At 31.9% G+C, this 21,644-nt stretch overlaps 1 long non-coding RNA gene across 1 annotated transcript; it reads right to left on the bottom strand.

The window, feature by feature from the left end:
- Positions 1-1,703: 1,703 nt before the first annotated feature.
- LOC127730358 (uncharacterized) lies at positions 1,704-12,064 on the bottom strand. Its single transcript, XR_007995059.1, has 5 exons — positions 11,773-12,064; positions 10,876-10,968; positions 7,110-7,283; positions 5,436-5,543; positions 1,704-1,911 (listed from the first exon to the last, which is right to left on the bottom strand). It is a non-coding gene; the product is annotated as an uncharacterized LOC127730358 (long non-coding RNA).
- Between the last annotated feature and the right edge of the window lie 9,580 nt (positions 12,065-21,644).

Below are 21,644 nucleotides of genomic sequence, written 5' to 3'. Positions count from 1 at the left end.
ATTGCACCAACCACGAAAAAGAATAACTATAAAACATGCAAAATAAAAATAAATTGCCAGATTTTTAATATTTTAAACCTTGGACAAAAAATTGATATTAAGTGTATAATTTAAGAAAAGAGTCACGGCAGAAAAAGCGAAAGAAGACGAAAAGACCAACAAGTTTACAAAACACTACACGGCAAACAATGACTTAGCAAAAAACTGATTTTTACAGTTTGTTCTTATGTTGTGATGCTCAAAAACAAGTTTAGTCCCACATTATTTATGTGTCAGTCTCAACCAACTGTGCACCTTTCCTGGCCGACCTTTTCCTATTTTCATATGAGTCAGAGTTACTTCAGACACTAGTAAAAAACAAGAAGATAAAAGAAGCTATGTCTTTTAATTTTACATACCGGTATATTGATGATGTACTTTCAATTAAAAAAAAAACAAGCTTTACTGATAAAGTCCCAATAATATATTATCCTGAACTATGGAATCTATGACAAACGAGACAATTTCAATGTTGAAAATAATAAAATTTCCTCACCATAGCAGTAATATATCAACTTCACCCGAAAATGGAGTATACATTTCTCAACTCATACGATATTCAAGCGTTTCCAGCTGCTACTCTGACTTTGTAAAATGTCATCGGTGTCTGAGCGGAAAATGAATGCGCCGGGTTTTGTCAAATAACGTTTCGTCCTTTTTCTAAAAAAAAATTTCATCGGAAAGTACAAAGACCTAATAGATACACAGGTAAAATAGCTACGGACGTATTACGTCCGTAAAAAATCCGTAATACGTCCGTATTATACGGAAAACCTACGGACGAATAGTACCACGGACGTAAAACGTCCGTTGCTTCCCATCCATAATACGTCCGTATCAAACCGTAAAACATCCGTTAAACGTCCGTAATACGGATTTATAATGCTACGTCCGTAATACGGATGTTTAGTACCACGTCCGTAATACGGATTTTTTGTACCACGGACGTATAACGTCTATTAATATTATGCATATTATTATATAGAGATATTTTGAAAAAAAATACCTGTATGGTTTGATTTTTATGTAACAGTTATATTGCTGAAACTTTTGATGGAACTGTCAATGACAAAATGCTATACTTTATTTTAAGGTGATGATACTTTTTATCTGCATTCCCTAATATAGTCTCCTAGTGTTCTATCTAAAATTTGTTTCTGATGCAATACATACAAGGTTTTTGGCATAGAACTTTCTGTCATACAGTGACTTGTTGTTTAACAAGTTGAATATTGATGATAACTTTGATTTAAAATCTTTTTAAACATTCTACATGAATATTCAAGAGTAAATCAACAATAATCATAAGTATTTCAGTGCTTGTCTTTGGTTCATATTTTGCTTTCATATATTAACTTGTTAAAATAAGGCTCTTAGTTTTCTCTATTTGTCATATCCAAACCTTTTCATAGCACACTATATAGTTGGTTTTTTTTCATTGTTGGAGGACCTATAATTGCTCACTATCACATCATTTGAACTCTGGTGGATATTTTTCTCATTGGCAATTCAACCAAATTTCCTTACTTTTATATGATCTTTTAATTATATATCAAGAGTAATTGATCTCAAGAGTAATTGTGAATATTGTATTGTTTCCTTTTTACAGTTTTGAATGTATCTGTTTTCTTAAAACTTTCTTAGAACAAACATAATCTTCAATCTTCTTCAAAGTTCAAAATTTTATTTCCAAGGATTTTTATTCACATTCTAATTTCTTTACTTTCAAAGTCCATGAATGTCAAAATAAATGTCTTCTTTGTAAATTTAAATGTTGTATTTTTTGTAAAATTCCCATATTTGTGAGGTAGTCTTCTATGTCCTGTATTCATGGTATTGGTTATTCTTCACCATGTTCACTGTGAATGGTATCTGAAATAAAATATTCATAAATAATATAAATTTAACTTCCATGAAGTAATGTTATAATAATTAATAGTGTAATACACTTAAGAGGTCCCAAACCGCCTACAAAGTATATGCCTATGACATATTGTGAGTTTTAGCATGTTAAATTAAATTGCTTTGCCGAGTGCAGCTGGATAGGACAGCAGAGGTCCAACCCTGAACAGTTGGGGCAAAAAAGGACACAATTTTCGCACTTGATACAGGTCTGAATTTGGATTGTTATTAAGTATTTGACAAATAATAGGTTTCTGACACAGAATAAATGTAGTCAAAGAACTAGAATTGGTTATATGATTTGAATTTATATTCATTTTTTTGCTTTTGTGCAGTACACTATGCTGTTGCGAATTGACACCCCTCCCCCAAATAATATTTGAAGAAATTTTTTTTTTAATTTCGGACGATGATGTGATTTTTGGCGGTTGTATAAAAACTGCTGTCATGTCCATGTTTATTGTACTTTTTGTTGTAAGGTTGCTGTCAAACTAATGTAAGCCTTTCCTTTTACTTTCCTTTTATGAAATCTTATAACAAAGTTGTGTGTGTACTCATATATCAATGTGCAGAAACAGTATCAATAGATTAATCAAACAATGAAGGAATTTTGATCAAACTACCATAGCCGTAACTTGGAAGAGCCTCTTTTAAATACAAGCTGTAGGTTGAACCAGTATTTACAAAATTGTCAAAGCATGTTAAGCGTACAACTCATAGGTAACCAGTACCTCAACAAGACTTAGAGTGCACATGCTGACCATTTATTTTATGTTGAAATTCTTTAAGATAAAGGTAAAATTACTAAAAGTATCACAAAATCTTAACACTTTACAGATCTTTGACCATGAGGTGAAGGTCGGATAAATCCTATCAGACAGACATCCATACCAAACGATTTTTTTATACACCAAATATAGTTGACCTATTATTAATATTTAAGCTTGTAGTACTTGAAAATCAGCAAAAATACAAAAACTTAACATTGATAAATGAAATGAGGTCATACCCAAGATCAGATGAAACCTGCCAGACTGACTTGCCAGACTGATATACATGTACAGTTGACCTACTGCTTATAGGATTTGAGAAATGGACCTTGTCACTGATCAAAAAAGTGAAGAAGAAGTCAGGTGAACCCTTCTAACAGACATGTAGATGTTGCAAGGAACCCATATACCAAATATAGTTATAATATCCTATAACTCATACATGTCATAAGTGAGAAATTCACATGACAAAAGAACTATATATTTTTTTCAAGCAGTTATTGAACCATGAAAATGAGGTCGAGGACAATGGACATATGACAGACAGAATCTTTGTAACATAAGCCTCTGCAAACAAGATATGAAGTCCAGGGGTTGAAGTCATAAAACTTTGCTCAGTGCTTGGAGCACAAAAATTATGCTCGAAACATGAAATCAAACATTTTGATTGGTTGATTTTGGAGTATGAGTACAAAAATCTGACTCAAAAGTTTTATGACTTCAAGGCCAGGTCTTCTACCTTCTAAAATATAAAGCTTTATACAAATCGTTGACAATGCCGCCAAGAATAGAAATACTTATGGCTATGTTTTGACAAAAAAAACATTCTGATCAAAAAACAAAATTGAAAGTGTGAAATAGCATTATATTATATAAATAATAATGTCCTTTGTTCTTTTAAATGACACATTGAGGATCATACCTCATCTTTTTATATTTATATGCTGGTTAAACCTGGTTCATTGAAAAAGCTCCAAGGTTTATCCATGTACATAATCTGATTGCTATATGTTTGCAAATTCATTCTGATAATGCAAAATCATTAATTGGTTGATTTTTTTTGCTTATTTTAATGTCCAGTGGCAAATATTTTATGTATTCTAAATGATAACAACTTATCAATACATAATATAGGCCAGTCTGACTAGGTACACAGCTACTTTAGTACAAGTAATCTTGATGTACAGTTCTCAAGATGCATATCGAATGTACATCTGTAAAGCTGTATATTAACTGTACAGCTATAAAGTTTCATTTAATTTGGACCATTTTTCGGTTTTTCACATTTTTGCCATTTCCATGGTAACGGCAGCCATCTTGAAAATTCCAAACCCAAAGTGCACATCTGCACATGGGGATTGTCATTATGGAGCAGTTTTATCAATGTATGTCAAGTCATCTCCGAGAACTAAGCTGGACAAAAAGTGTGGAAGAATAATTCGTAGAATAACAATATGTCCCCCCTTTTATCAAAGGGGTGACATAATAATACGCAAAAGTCGATTGTTCAAAAGCGAATTAAAGGTATTTTCTTTCATAAATTGATCGGAAAAGATATGTGGATTGGTTGATTGATGGTTTGTGATCATGATTGATCAATCAATCGATTGATTGATCGATCGTTTGATTGATTGATTGATCGACTGATTGACAGTTTGTAAAAGGTGAGGGGACGTTTTTTTTTCGAATTCTGCACTTGATTAATTACTTGTTTGATATCAAAACTTGATTGATTGATCTCTTATCATGATTTGATCACTTTAATCATGATTTGATTGATTGATCAATACTTTGTATAGCCTAAAATGACACATTTTGCATTGGTTTATTCCTTGTCTATACGTTTTGTGCTGTTCAGTGTCAAATATCTAACCCACAATTTTTCACGTAAGATTGAGAAATATACTCTATTTCCTCTTCTTACATCAGAAAAAATGAATGGCGATTAAGGTTATTCTAACACTCAATTTGCTATTGCAAGCAATAGCGGAGGATGTCACTCCGTACTGGACATTGTCAAGGTAGTAGCAATCATTTTGAGTGTACCAAAGTCAAATGGCACATCTATTATACATGCCTTTGATTCTGATTCCTCCCCCCCCCCTTTTTCTCTTCTCGTAGAATAAGATTGATGTCTATATCACAGCTACTTTAGTACAAGTAATCTTGATGTACAGTTCTCAAGATGCATATCGAATGTACATCTGTAAAGCTGTATATTAACTGTACAGCTATAAAGCTGTATATAAACTGTACATCTGTAAAGCTGTATATCAACTGTACAGCTGTAAAGCTGTATATAAACTGTACATCTGTAAAGCTGTATATCAACTGTACAGCTGTTAAGCTGTATATAAACTGTACATCTGTAAAACTGTTTGTAAACTGTAGAGTTGATATACAGCTTTACAGCTGTACAGTTTATATACAGCTTTACAGATGTACATTCGATATGCATCTTTAGAACTGTACATCAAGATTACTTGTACTATTGTAGCTGTGTAAGTTTGAAATGTAAATGCTATGATAGTTTGAACTTCTGACATCTCAAGTGTGTGTGTAATGGAGCAGTAGAAGGGCCAAAGTAAGGATGCCTTGATGCATACATTACATGGGAAAGTGAGAAAAATAAGCAACAGTGTACATGTACAGTTATACTTGAAACAGTTTTAGGTAGATAACATCAAATTATTTAAATAACTGCAATTCTACAGATGAACTTACTTTGATATCAGTTCTTTTTTGCAGGACATTCACACCTACATGACATACATGTTCACCAGTGATATCAATCATTGTCAATACTGTACTTTCCTTTCATTTGGTAACAAGCTAAAATTGTATATATAAATAATTTAATCAAGAAGTCCAGACAAAAACTACATGTAGTATGAATTGATGCTCACTAATTTATACCTTTACTATATACTTTTACTTTTGAGTGAATTGAAACAAAATGTAAGCAAACAACAGAAAGAAGATCAACAGTTAAGCTTATAAAAAATTAATATAAATATATGTGCATATTTTAATAAAAGAAAAACCTTTCAATGTACCTTGGCAATGGATAAATTTTCTGTCAAAAAGCAAAATAAACTTCAATAAATGGTTTCCCAAGCAAAGCTGGAAACGAACCCTGAACAGTTGGGGTAAAAATGAACACAATATTCAAGTTTGATATAAGTCTGAATTTGGATTGTAATCAAATATTTGACACATTATAGGGGGGAAATTTCTGGATCCACCACTGGGTATTGAACCTTTAGATTAAAGAGTACCATACACTTAAACTAAAGTTTTTTGTCCAGAAACCAAATGTCTTTAAAGGACAACAATGTGATAGCAGTATACTGTGTAGCAGTATACGACCCCATATTGTGGTTGTATAAAAAAATTGTTTGTTCTTTTAAACTTTTTCATAATTCATCTACAAGAAATGTAGGCCTGTTTGGGATTGCTTGCAATGCAATTTTCCTTATAAATTCAACCTTATATAGTAATGCCGGATTTTGATTGGTTGGTAACCAGAGCATTTTTCGTACATTCTTATCCTTTTTACTCTATTTCTGTACTAAAAATCTTTAGTACCGGACATTTACTTTTAATATTTAGTACTACTTCTTTACTTAAAAATTATTGTAATATTTAGGTACGGTACCAGTATTTTACAGTACTTGTTTTGTACTAAAAATTTTGGTACAGAAATAATACCCACAGTGATCATAATATTCCATGTTTGAAAATCATAACTTTAAGAGATTTGAAATAGACAAACTATCAAAATGCTGAAAATGTAACGGTGTAATAACATGAATAAAAAACTGTAGTACTTAAATTTCATGTACAAATCAAGTACTGTAAAATACAGGAACTTAATATCATGATAATTTTAAAGTAACAAAATGGTACTAAATATTAAAAGTAGATTTCCAGTACTACATAATTTTGGTACAGAAATAGTAGCTATGCAAAAGTAGCTGTGTAACCAATGTCAAGTTCTTTGACTACATTTATTCAGAAAACTATAATGTGTCAAATATTTATTTACAATCCAAATTCAGACCTGTATCAAGGAATCAGAAACTTGTCAACATTTAAGTTAAGTACTATGGAGTATTATTACTACAACTGCACAATATTAATGACTTTACCATAAGTTATTTCTTGGTTTCCTTAAACTGACCTCATCACGAATATCAACAAATTGTTTACGGTTTTGTAAAAAAAATAATTTGTCACTTCTAACATGGATAATTTTCAACTTGCCCACAACAAGAATCAAAACTTTGAACTCTATGGCCTCAAACTTTAAAAAAATCTTGGAAACTACATGTACATGATGTACCGAGTCTGACAAGAAAAAAATATTCAAATAAAGTCATCATTTTAATAACATACCTCTCATCACAAAATTATTCATTGACTACTGCTCCTCTGTGCTCATATGCACATAAATCAATATGACAATCTATGAATCCACTATATAATCTAGACATCAATGACCCAAATGAATTCTGTTCTGTTGCTTAGCTTCTCCTACTTCTCAAAGTACTTGTACTTTCATTGAAAATGCTAAAAGAAATAATGGTTAATGAAATGAAGTTATAATATCTGCCAAAATTGCCTTTAATATTTGATCCGGCAAAATTGGCTTAGTTTGATCTTTTAAAACTAGACCAACAAACTTTCCCTGAAAAAATAGAGGCTTCCAAGAGCCTCAGTCACTCACCAGTATCCACTGTGGTTTTGGAAATCATGTAAAATAACGTTTAAATCATAATAAATAGTATTAGATACCCCAATAATGATTGTGGCCAAGTATGGTTAAATTTGGCCGAGCAGTTTTAGAGAAGATTTTAGTAAAAGATCACAAAAATTTACGAAAAATGGTTAATAAAATTGACTATAAAGGGCAATAACTCCTTAAAAGGTCAATTGACAATTTTGGTCCTGTCGACTTATTTGTAGATCTTACTTTGCTGAACATTATTTCTGTTTACAGTTTATCTCTATCTCTAATAATATTCAAGATAATTACCAAAAACTGCAAAATTTCCCTAAAATTACCAATTCAGGGGCAGCAACCCAACAACAGGTTGTCTGATTTGTCTAAAAATTTCATAGCAGATAGAACTTAACCTGGCGAACGTTTTAACCCCACGTCAGATTTGCTCTGAATGCTTTAGTCTCAGAGATACATGTGTAGGACTCGGAACTGCGATGGTACTCCGAACTGCGATGGTCACGCCGAAGTGCGATGGTCCATGCTGATGTGCGTTGGTTAACACGCTGAAGTGTAATGGTCCATTGTGACACTAACTTGTTGTTAGATATGCTGAAGTGCGTTTGGTGGGTACGCTAAAGTGCGATGGTCTAACTGTGATGTTGTGTATACTAGCTAAATGCAATGGTCTGAAGTTGAAATCCCATTTTTAAATGTGGGGGTGTAGTGGTTAATGTGCTAGCCTCGCATTTGGAAGACCAGGTTTTCTGGTCAGGTCAAAATAAAGACTTTAATTTTTAATTTGCTAATGTTTTGCTTAGTATACAACAGTATGAGGCAGAAAATAGACTGGATGGCTTAGATTAAGTATAATGGATTCGAGTTGGGGGACATTGTTTTTATAATGAGCATTCAAGTGCGATAAAAAATAAAACGGGTATAGCACAGCGCTCTTTGTAGTACTAACTAAGCAGGATACATTTAATTTTATCAAATATACTAGTAACTTGTTCTTGTCATGTCAGTAGCTACGAAATTTCTCACAACACTCATGCATCTATTTATTTAATAAATCATAACAGTTTTTGAGAAATAAAAACTACCGATTACATTTATGCTTGACATATAGTGAGACATGACGCTTGTTCTGTCATTAGCTTGAGAATTAGCTGCTTTTTCGCTAAGCAGCAGAAACTGAGAATTACAACAAGTTGGCACCATTTGGGTTTCTTTTGGCCTAACCCATAGCAGAATATTAATACTTTAAACAAAATAAAATAACCAAGATTGCCCGTTTTCTTACAAAGCATGCCGGATTCATTTCGAGAATAAAACAAAATTATCGCTACTTGATATAACGAAAACATTGCTAATAATTAATTTATTATTTTAAAAGTTGGCCACACAAAATCATGTGATGTTAACTTGAGGAGAAGTCAAATTTTATATAAGACCAAGACATGCTCAAAACTGTTTGGGACTTAAATCGTTAGTTTCATTCTGTTTCCTTTCCTTAGTACGTACGAAACCTTCATCTACAAATCTTATTCTCCTGCCTGTGAATCCATTTGTTTCATAACGTTGTATTTGAAAACGTCACAATATCAAACGTCATGCAAAATCATCCCACTTCATCGAAAGGACCATCGCACTTCGGCGTGGACCATCGCACTTCGGCGTGGACCATCGCACTTCAGCGTCCCCATCGCACCTCCGAGTCCTACACATGTATAAGCCAAAAACTGCATTTTACCCCTATGTTCTATTTTTAGCCATGTTGGCATGTTAGTTAGCAGGAGAGGTCATCTGACACATATTTCTAACTAAATATCCTAATGATGTTTGTGGCCAAGTTTGGTTCAATTTGACTCCCTAGTTTCAGAAGAGAAGATTTTTGTAAAAGTTAACAGCGACGGACAACGACGACAGACGCCTTGTGATGAGAAAAGCTAATAAACAGCTGTGCCACGAGCGCATGATACACCCGTCGTCTTGTGTGTGAAGTTTTATGCAATAATCATAAATAGTTTCTTAGATACGGCGCGACATGTGAAAACCCCCCTTTTTTACAAAAAACTCAATAACTAAAATAAAATTTTGAATCATCACCAAAAAGTAAACAGATCTTAAGATTAATATAGATAAGTAGTGTGTAAAGTTTTAAGCAACAATAATACATGTTTTTTGAGATACGGCGCGACATGTGAAAAAAACACACCCCTGTTTTAGCTATAAAGTCTTGTAACTACGAAAGTTTAAATCTTATTTTCACCAAAAAGTATGCAGATAGTTTGACCATCATAAGAAACGACTATGTTAAGTTTCATTAAATTTGGATAAGTGGTTCTCAAGTTACAGTGCGACATGTGGACGCCAGAGAGACAGACAGACAGACAGACGGCCGGAAGCCGGACATTTGTATACCATAATATGTCCCGTAAAAATTTTGACAGGCGTATAAAAATGACTATAAAAAATCAAAGTATTTAATCATTTTAATGTTCTAATGATCTAATCCATCATATAAAATCCATATGACCCTTGAATGAAGGGATGAACAAAAGCGGTTATATACATGTATAATTGGATCTCTGAATCTGCCAATCTTTGGGCATCAACTTACCATCAAGTTATTTTAATAATCATGATACTTTTTGAAATTTGAAGTCATTCAAAAATGTTTAAATTATACCAAAAGTTGAACTAGTATTTGATATAAGGTAATATCTGAGAAATGGACTAAACGAGACAAGGTTTGGTGGTAAATACATGTACCTTGAAAGTTGTTATTGGTTTTGAACTAGCTGTTAGCAATTGGGAGTACTCTCAGATCTACACTTAGTCTTTTTAGTTTTGGGGATGTATAAATCTGCTTTAAAAGCCCTTTTCACACCAATATCCCAGCTAAGTGGTTGGTTTAGTACCACAAACTACTAGTCTAGCCCCACCACAACCTTTTGAATGCGTCTGTCTCATGTCAGAAGCCTGTTAGTGTTATTCAGTGGTTCAGTTTGTCGTTTGTTGCTGTTTATAATATTTTGTTTTTTTGGTTCTGTTTTTTATATATTACATTGTATAAATTAGTCTGTTAGTTTTCTGGTTTGAATTGATTTACAAATATGTGATTCTCATATAGGGTCTTTAAAACCTGACTATGCGGTATTGGCTTTGCTCATTGTTGAAGGATGTACAGTAATTAACAGTAGACAGTATTGTTGTTAACTTCAATGTCATTTGATTTCTGGTGGAGAGTTGTCTTTTCTCATTATGTAAACAATATTTTATTTTGAAAATAATTACGTAATTTAAACATTATTATCATTACAATATGACAGATTTATTAGGATTGAAAAACAAGTGAATTTACACTTTTAAAAATTCCTCTATTTTTTTTCATTGGCAATCACCGCATTTTCTTATTTTTATATTTACATTACATACATGTAAAGCAGACCTTTCATCTTCTCGAGGAGTCCACTTCCTATGTACAACCAGGGGGCCCAAACAGCATCATCATGCATGATTTTGAGTCAGCTAAAAAAAGTATCAAATAGATTATGATACAATAAATAAATACATAAATTACATAATAATTTAATAATAAATAATGAATCTACAATCATATTTTAAGAAGTGAAACATCATTTCAAATCAATAGATATCATATATTAAATTTCGATTTTTTTGTATCAGTGTCTTCTAATTTCTGGGTAGATAAGTAAATACGGGCGAGTTGGCAGACCTTTATTTTTTTTATATTCTATATTCATTTGGATTTTACCCAAGTTAGGCGAGTTGCCATTGTTGACAGGAGTATATTTTACGGATTTAACCCTTTTCATAAGTGGGGCAATTTTTTTTAAAAGCGGGGCGAGTTGGTAAGGAAGCCACCACTTGATTTTTATGGGGTGGGGGCTAGGATAAGAATGTTATCCTGCATTTTTTTTAATTGAAATCTCTGTCCTGCCAGTTAATTTTTCACTAAAAAGACACTATATTCGTTCCTGGTAATTCTTTACATAAATCCTAGCTTTTTTTAACTTATAAGTTGACAGAACTCCAGTTCCGCATATTTTTCAAATAACACACCCCTACCAGTACCCCCCAATAAAACTCACATGGTAGCTCCCTTAACAAGAGTGGGATATTTTTATAAAGGGAGGCGTGTTGTTAAAAAAGTAGGGCGTTTTGCCAGTGGGTCGAGTTGACTTGCGTCCGTTCTTGACAATCTTTGCCTGATTTTCGGGTTTGCATGCGATGACATTTATAAAGTCAAATTTTTTTTCGTGAAAAGTATAGCACTAGCATCTTCTTAAATATGTACATGATAATATTTACCTTTCGTTGCGCTTTCCAAGTACAAAATATTGGGTACGTAATCCGTTAAGCGAAACACAACTTTCTTTCGTTCCCCGGTTTCTTCCAGTTAATCGACAAGCAACCCATTTCAATTTATCTGTTCATACTAATAACTTTTTGACCCATCGGTTTTGAAAAACTAGAGTTCTTTGTATTATCTATCTGACTATAATATATCTTTCCATTCTTTAAACTCAAGGATTTGTACAGTGACACTATACAAATCCTTGTTAAACTGTAAAACATGAATTCAACAGCAGACGAGCGTCCATGGATTTTGCGTCAGGTAGCAATACACAGTTAGGAGTTTGGTTTCGCATTTTGGCCCCGGTGGATTTTTCAAATATGAAAGTTATTGTGTAATTAAATTCATTTTTAGACAGCTGAGTACTAATTTAGCCTTCAAAGGTGGTTTATAAGAACATCAAGATTATTTTTTACATGTTTTATGGGCTATTTTCTGTTTGACTCTCCGTATTTTCATAGCTAGACCGGTCATCGGTCCAGAAATTAATGTAATGTTTACAAATACTTTTTTTCTACACGAAGTTTTTGACGCAATTTTACAAAAAAATGAGACGAAAGACATATGATTTTCATTGGATTAATTGAAAGATATATGTAAACAGTTTCAGAAAAGGTATTACTTGAAGTGATTGAAATTCTACTTTTGGCCAAATTTTGGGGAAATATGTGATATCTTTTCCCCCCTTTTTGCTATATTTTATAACAAAAAATTGCAGATTGTTGCCATGGATACACCAAAAAGAAATTATATTTTACCATTTTATATACTGGATATGAAATCTATGGAAGATTCTGATTACATACATATGCACATATATGACACAAACAGTAAGCTTAATATTGCAAGAAGGCAATGAAAACATGGAAAAGGGGATGGTAAAATTTATGAGGGGAAATTTTAATATTTTTTCCTAACTGTTTATTGCTACCTTATGGCATATTTACCAAGCTCAGAATTGTATAATTTAAGACTTTTCATACCACAAATATATTGATATTTAGATTCTAAATCAACTTCTGAGGGGATTAAGTGTTTAAGAATGACAATACATGTCAATTTTATTGTTTACAGTCCTTAGCAACCAAAATTAGACATTTTGACACAAGGCTTATAATTGTACTCTATTTGCTAAACCCTTGCTTCTGAAGGATTGCACAGTATGTAGTAGCCTAAGTATTGAATGTTTTGTATTTTTTCTTGCGAATATATCAATTCATTATTTTTATCAAGATTTCATGTTACATTTTGACATATATTAAATGTATAGTTGATTCAGCTGTAAGAAATTGATTCCCCATTACCAAGTTTTTTAATCAAGTCTTTGGTATACATTAAACATAAAGATTAACATTTTCATGCTTGAAATTGTTAAATTTTGTACAATTTTGCATCATCAGAGGTCTTATAAAGATTTTCAACATTAAAAAACTGACAAAAGAGGTATAGTTTTTAAGATTTTGCCAAAAATTGATGTCGAAACAATATTTTACACTTTGACTTGGCACCTTTCTTTAAATCAGTTTTTGTCGCGTTTCAGTGTCAACTGCTAACCTTCATAAAATATTCATTACTCAACCAATTTTCAAAAATAAAAGGCCATTTTACTTGTTTTAGCTAGCAGAACACAGAAAATTAGTTAAAAGGGAGAATTTGAAAAAAATATTTACTATTAAGGTAGCAATACACAGTTAGGAGTTTGGTTTCGCATTTTGGCCCCGGTGGATTTTTCAAATATGAAAGTTATTGTGTAATTAAATTCATTTTTAGACAGCTGAGTACTAATTTAGCCTTCAAAGGTGGTTTATAAGAACATCAAGATTATTTTTTACATGTTTTATGGGCTATTTTCTGTTTGACTCTCCGTATTTTCATAGCTAGACCGGTCATCGGTCCAGAAATTAATGTAATGTTTACAAATACTTTTTTTCTACACGAAGTTTTTGACGCAATTTTACAAAAAAATGAGACGAAAGACATATGATTTTCATTGGATTAATTGAAAGATATATGTAAACAGTTTCAGAAAAGGTATTACTTGAAGTGATTGAAATTCTACTTTTGGCCAAATTTTGGGGAAATATGTGATATCTTTTCCCCCCTTTTTGCTATATTTTATAACAAAAAATTGCAGATTGTTGCCATGGATACACCAAAAAGAAATTATATTTTACCATTTTATATACTGGATATGAAATCTATGGAAGATTCTGATTACATACATATGCACATATATGACACAAACAGTAAGCTTAATATTGCAAGAAGGCAATGAAAACATGGAAAAGGGGATGGTAAAATTTATGAGGGGAAATTTTAATATTTTTTCCTAACTGTTTATTGCTACCTTATGGCATATTTACCAAGCTCAGAATTGTATAATTTAAGACTTTTCATACCACAAATATATTGATATTTAGATTCTAAATCAACTTCTGAGGGGATTAAGTGTTTAAGAATGACAATACATGTCAATTTTATTGTTTACAGTCCTTAGCAACCAAAATTAGACATTTTGACACAAGGCTTATAATTGTACTCTATTTGCTAAACCCTTGCTTCTGAAGGATTGCACAGTATGTAGTAGCCTAAGTATTGAATGTTTTGTATTTTTTCTTGCGAATATATCAATTCATTATTTTTATCAAGATTTCATGTTACATTTTGACATATATTAAATGTATAGTTGATTCAGCTGTAAGAAATTGATTCCCCATTACCAAGTTTTTTAATCAAGTCTTTGGTATACATTAAACATAAAGATTAACATTTTCATGCTTGAAATTGTTAAATTTTGTACAATTTTGCATCATCAGAGGTCTTATAAAGATTTTCAACATTAAAAAACTGACAAAAGAGGTATAGTTTTTAAGATTTTGCCAAAAATTGATGTCGAAACAATATTTTACACTTTGACTTGGCACCTTTCTTTAAATCAGTTTTTGTCGCGTTTCAGTGTCAACTGCTAACCTTCATAAAATATTCATTACTCAACCAATTTTCAAAAATAAAAGGCCATTTTACTTGTTTTAGCTAGCAGAACACAGAAAATTAGTTAAAAGGGAGAATTTGAAAAAAATATTTACTATTAAGGTAGCAATACACAGTTAGGAGTTTGGTTTCGCATTTTGGCCCCGGTGGATTTTTCAAATATGAAAGTTATTGTGTAATTAAATTCATTTTTAGACAGCTGAGTACTAATTTAGCCTTCAAAGGTGGTTTATAAGAACATCAAGATTATTTTTTACATGTTTTATGGGCTATTTTCTGTTTGACTCTCCGTATTTTCATAGCTAGACCGGTCATCGGTCCAGAAATTAATGTAATGTTTACAAATACTTTTTTTCTACACGAAGTTTTTGACGCAATTTTACAAAAAAATGAGACGAAAGACATATGATTTTCATTGGATTAATTGAAAGATATATGTAAACAGTTTCAGAAAAGGTATTACTTGAAGTGATTGAAATTCTACTTTTGGCCAAATTTTGGGGAAATATGTGATATCTTTTCCCCCCTTTTTGCTATATTTTATAACAAAAAATTGCAGATTGTTGCCATGGATACACCAAAAAGAAATTATATTTTACCATTTTATATACTGGATATGAAATCTATGGAAGATTCTGATTACATACATATGCACATATATGACACAAACAGTAAGCTTAATATTGCAAGAAGGCAATGAAAACATGGAAAAGGGGATGGTAAAATTTATGAGGGGAAATTTTAATATTTTTTCCTAACTGTTTATTGCTACCTTATGGCATATTTACCAAGCTCAGAATTGTATAATTTAAGACTTTTCATACCACAAATATATTGATATTTAGATTCTAAATCAACTTCTGAGGGGATTAAGTGTTTAAGAATGACAATACATGTCAATTTTATTGTTTACAGTCCTTAGCAACCAAAATTAGACATTTTGACACAAGGCTTATAATTGTACTCTATTTGCTAAACCCTTGCTTCTGAAGGATTGCACAGTATGTAGTAGCCTAAGTATTGAATGTTTTGTATTTTTTCTTGCGAATATATCAATTCATTATTTTTATCAAGATTTCATGTTACATTTTGACATATATTAAATGTATAGTTGATTCAGCTGTAAGAAATTGATTCCCCATTACCAAGTTTTTTAATCAAGTCTTTGGTATACATTAAACATAAAGATTAACATTTTCATGCTTGAAATTGTTAAATTTTGTACAATTTTGCATCATCAGAGGTCTTATAAAGATTTTCAACATTAAAAAACTGACAAAAGAGGTATAGTTTTTAAGATTTTGCCAAAAATTGATGTCGAAACAATATTTTACACTTTGACTTGGCACCTTTCTTTAAATCAGTTTTTGTCGCGTTTCAGTGTCAACTGCTAACCTTCATAAAATATTCATTACTCAACCAATTTTCAAAAATAAAAGGCCATTTTACTTGTTTTAGCTAGCAGAACACAGAAAATTAGTTAAAAGGGAGAATTTGAAAAAAATATTTACTATTAAGGTAGCAATACACAGTTAGGAGTTTGGTTTCGCATTTTGGCCCCGGTGGATTTTTCAAATATGAAAGTTATTGTGTAATTAAATTCATTTTTAGACAGCTGAGTACTAATTTAGCCTTCAAAGGTGGTTTATAAGAACATCAAGATTATTTTTTACATGTTTTATGGGCTATTTTCTGTTTGACTCTCCGTATTTTCATAGCTAGACCGGTCATCGGTCCAGAAATTAATGTAATGTTTACAAATACTTTTTTTCTACACGAAGTTTTTGACGCAATTTTACAAAAAAATGAGACGAAAGACATATGATTTTCATTGGATTAATTGAAAGATATATGTAAACAGTTTCAGAAAAGGTATTACTTGAAGTGATTGAAATTCTACTTTTGGCCAAATTTTGGGGAAATATGTGATATCTTTTCCCCCCTTTTTGCTATATTTTATAACAAAAAATTGCAGATTGTTGCCATGGATACACCAAAAAGAAATTATATTTTACCATTTTATATACTGGATATGAAATCTATGGAAGATTCTGATTACATACATATGCACATATATGACACAAACAGTAAGCTTAATATTGCAAGAAGGCAATGAAAAGGGGATGGTAAAATTTATGAGGGGAAATTTTAATATTTTTTCCTAACTGTTTATTGCTACCTCATAGTATAAAAAACGGCAACGGAGAAAATATTTCCGGGTTTTCGTATTCGACGTGTCAAGCTTTCGTACATTTACGATCATTTACGTATATGAGAGTTAGTCCGGAACCCGGTCTGGAATCAAGAATGGGGATTTAAGTAGAGAAAATAATTACAAAAAAGTTCAGAAGTGGTACACTGAGTATTATATATGCCTTTGTTATAATCAAGGATTTGTATACTCTACAAATCCTTAATATAAGACCATGAAGAATCAGAGACATACATTTACATTCGTACATGTCTCTGGAAGAAGTGAGAATAAAGAAAAAACTAAATAAAGAATATTTAATTATTTATTTATTATTTAATCTAAAACTTATTCACTTATTTTACATTTTGTTCTATTCAGAATTAAATACAAGACTGTTTGCTGACAGTGGCGGATCCAGAGGGGGGCGTAGAGGGCGTACGCCCCCCCCCTTTTGCTTGGATTTTTTTTTTTTTTTTTTATAAAATGATTAATCAGACTAGACGTCGTGAACTTTGCCATCTCCCGTGTATTTAATTTTTATGCGACAATTCTTTACTTATAAAGATATTTTTTGCTGGTATTTACTGATTATGTCAAAGTCATGTGATTCGCTATGGTGGAGTTGACCAGTGCGTCAAAAAAACGTCACTCAGTCATTTTGAAAATCAAATTACAGTAACACATTGCTTAGGCTGAGGATGACAACCATGATTTTATGGAATTATGGAAAATTGACAAACGAGGATTACTCTTATCAAGGATTTGTATATTATTACTATACAAATCCTAGCTCTAATCAGAGAAGAACTAAAGGTTAAACAGTAACTCAATAATAAATAAAATATAAACATAGGAATGCTCTTGGTTACAGAATTGGCTTAAGGAGTCTATCAGTCTTGGCGGAGACTTAAGGGGGGGGGTCACTTATGTATTCATTTAAGTGCATTCGAAATTTTACTAATCGGACAGACCTTCAGTTAGGAATCCGTGTCAAGTTCTTTTGTAATCATGATTATTAGGAAACATCTTATAAGTTTTCCTACTGCCTCCTTGATTTACTCTATACAAGGTTCTACACAAGTATTTTAATAGCCAGTGCTACATTATCACCCTGATCGATCCTTGAAATGGCTAAATTTTGGACTTGATCTATTGGTCCAAGGTTAAACAATATATTTTGTTTTATAATTCTCAACTTATGAACTTTGCTTGCAAATACTTTAATCACTATCTCCTATATTCAACGAAAAGCTCACCAGATCTTAGGGACGAGTCGACATCAAAAGTTCAATGTAGGATAATTCACTGACCCCCCCCCCCCCCTTTTTCACTTAATTTGGGAAAAATTTATTTGATATATATGTAAAATTGATGTTGGATAAACAAAACTTGCAGCAATTTTTACCCACCCACCCCACCCCCAAACTATTTGATTTAAGTTTTTTTTTATCCTACATCGATCTTATGATGTCGTCAGTCCCTTATGTTATCATGTTTGTCAAAATGTCGAATCAAATCAAAATTTTACTTACTAAATTTGCAATTATACTAAGACGTAGGTTGCCACATGTTGAGCAGCCCCGGGAAGTTCCGAACTGTTCACTACTATCACTACTTGAGTTCATTCATGTATTTTGGATGTTCATGTTGCACACAGAGGCGAATTCAGTGCACCCTGCCCCTCCCCTTTTTGTGGGAAAAATTTGATTGATTGTATAGGGATTATCACTTAAGCATGCAGAGGTGGATTTAGAGGGGGCCAGGGGGGATTTGGTTGATTATATAGGAAATCACTGAAGCATGAACAGAGCGGGACCCTCAGTTAGGCAGTCAGTGGGCCCCACTTATAATATCTGGATCCGCCACTGGCATGACTAGTGAGGCCTGCTTTTTAACAGTCAGTGCCCCCACCCCCTTTATGAAAATTTCTGGATCAGTCAGTTTATGTGTAATGGTAAGTTATTGTTGTTTTATCTTTTATTCTCTGGCTTTTCTCGTTTAATTAGATTTTTGGCTATAAATTAATTTAATTGGTATCCTCTTTCAATTTCATCATTAACAATAGACCTACACCAAAAGGCCCTGTACTGTAATTTTCTATCTTGCCCAAAAATACTTTAAATAGTACTGTTTTCACAAATGCTTGCTTGAAACACAACTTAATAAAATAGAAGCACTGCAGGTAATTTGCTTTTATTCCACACCAAAGGAGAATAAATGTATGATAAAGTTATAATGTTACCGGCATTATTCTACATATATTCTGAGACTATTATAACACTATGTTATAGTCTGAAGTTATAGTAGTCTCAGATGCATTGTATAAGGGCTTTAATATAAGGGCGGGTATAAGGGACGAAGTAACACCATGTGACTATTGCATTGGTTTTCGTGATTTAAACACGATAAGAGTGTTTCCTTTCCCCTAAATCTTATGATCCTCATTCAGTCATTGAACAGGATAGAAACTACTTCAGACATCAAACAATCTGAAACTTTTCAATTACTTTCTATATGCTCATGTGCAATTTCTTGTTAGCATAGTTTTGTACTTGGACAGATAATCAGAATGATCAACAATCAAGTATTAACAACAGTCAGGTCTATTTCCATTGGTCTCATTTGAAGAAACCAGGTATGCGCCATAATGCGGTAATTTTAATTCAGCCATGTACAATATATATATACATCCAGTCATTTTTACTCAAGCGTTACAAATAAGGTTAAATGTTAGATTTTTATATTCTTTTAACTGCATTCATGGCAATTAATTAGCAATCCAGCATTAGTTGTTTGTGGGAAAGACACCAAGCACTCTTTGTATATTTCAACTTAATATTGCGAGGACAAGCTTTTAAAAATAAAATCTTTTAAAAAATATAAAGATTTTTTTTCAATTACATTTATTTCTTAATTAGGCCAAATGAAATAATATGTGTGTTTCCTATTACATCTTTGAAAAAATAGGATAGGTAGGGGATTTTTCTTATTTTACAATTTTTTTTTACATTGATAAAATTGAGAATGGAGTCTATGGGCTGATGGGAGAGAAATTCTGACTTTAACAGTGCTTATTGATAAATCAAAAAAAACTTTAGGGTAGGCTATTTCTAAGCTTAAAATATAGGGTAGTTGCGGAAATAAGAAACACACAAATTTTTTTATTTGACCTTACATACAGGAAAAAGATATTTTTTTTCATTAACATTGTTTTAATTTTATATAATTTCACTCACAAGTTGACTCCTTTTCTAGATTTTTTTTGGAAGATATGTTTTAAAATGGTTGATGGAAAAGTACAACCATATCTTAAATTAAATAAATGGATGTTCATGATGAACATCAAGAAGCAATGAAAAAATTCAGTGTTTAGAAACTCACTATCTTTTTTATTATATGAAAGAATGAGAAAACTGTTGAATCATCGTGACTGTTGTTAAGAAGCTTTCCATTTAATTTTGTTAATTACTACCTGGGAACAGTCATGACAGTATATCAATATATATGTTCCTGTTACTATACACTTTTCATTAAATTTCTATATTTAACCCTTTCCTCTATAATGATGCCTCTGTGTTGTAGTGCATCAATTGAAATGTTTTCATGTACAGTTAACATTGCATTAAAGTACAAGTATTTTCTGCATTTCATTGAAAAATCCTATGCAAATGAAGTATATAAAAAAAAAAATGCTCTGGAGAAAAGGATTATAAATCAGTCATTGACATTGTCAGTTAATTATTTTAATATTTCATACTTTTAATTAAATCATGTGGTCTTTTCGGAAAAAAATCACTTCATATGTACTCATATTATGCAAATATTAAAAGTTATAGGCTTGAAGCAGAGATTCACTATACACATGTATGTCTGGCATGCAGAATGTTGAAAGCAAGTTAAGAATATTACTTTATGCATGTATTAGCCATCGTGCATGGTACTTTTACATCTTTGAATAAGATATAGCCGTAATACGGATGTTGCAGAAACGTCCGTAATACGTATGTTTAAGAAACGTCTGTGAAACGGACAATCCGTTTTACATCAGTTTTTACACGTACGTTTTACGGATGTATTTTTACAGACTTTTTACGGACGTAACCGTATCATCCGTAATACATCCGTATTACGGATGTTTTACGGACGTTTATTACTACATCCGTGAAACGTCCGTAGCTATTTTACCTGTGTAAATATTCAGTGTTTTCTTCACAAATAATACAATATGATCTAGAAATTCTAGGAATGTGAGTTGTGTATCTTTTTATTTAATTAACAGTTCCCTCTTTATTTGTCTTTGTGCTATAATTGTTTCTTTTGACGTATGACTATTGACGTGTTCGGTATTTGTACATCTAGCTATCGGGTTTTTGACTTTCCTGGTGCAGTTGGGTCCCTGCAATTCGGACGCAAGAGGTTATTTCGGTGTTGTTTTCGTGTTTTTACGCTTGTATTTATATTCTACTTAACTTGAACTTTATCGGGAACGTGAAGACTATTACGGCATTATGTTTGTATTTACTGTATGTACTATCTTTTACAAAAACGTTTTTGTTGGCGTCATTGTCCCATTTACTATCAGATGCAATAACCTTTTGTTAGCGTCTTTGTCATATTTATTTGTATGATTGTTTGAACTTT

Source organism: Mytilus californianus, unplaced genomic scaffold (genome assembly GCF_021869535.1).
Source record: "Mytilus californianus isolate M0D057914Y unplaced genomic scaffold, xbMytCali1.0.p SCAF_2, whole genome shotgun sequence".
Classification (NCBI taxonomy): Eukaryota; Metazoa; Mollusca; class Bivalvia; order Mytilida; family Mytilidae; genus Mytilus; species Mytilus californianus.
The sequence above is the reverse complement of the archived record's forward strand: the minus strand, read 5'-3'. Positions and strand labels throughout refer to the sequence as shown.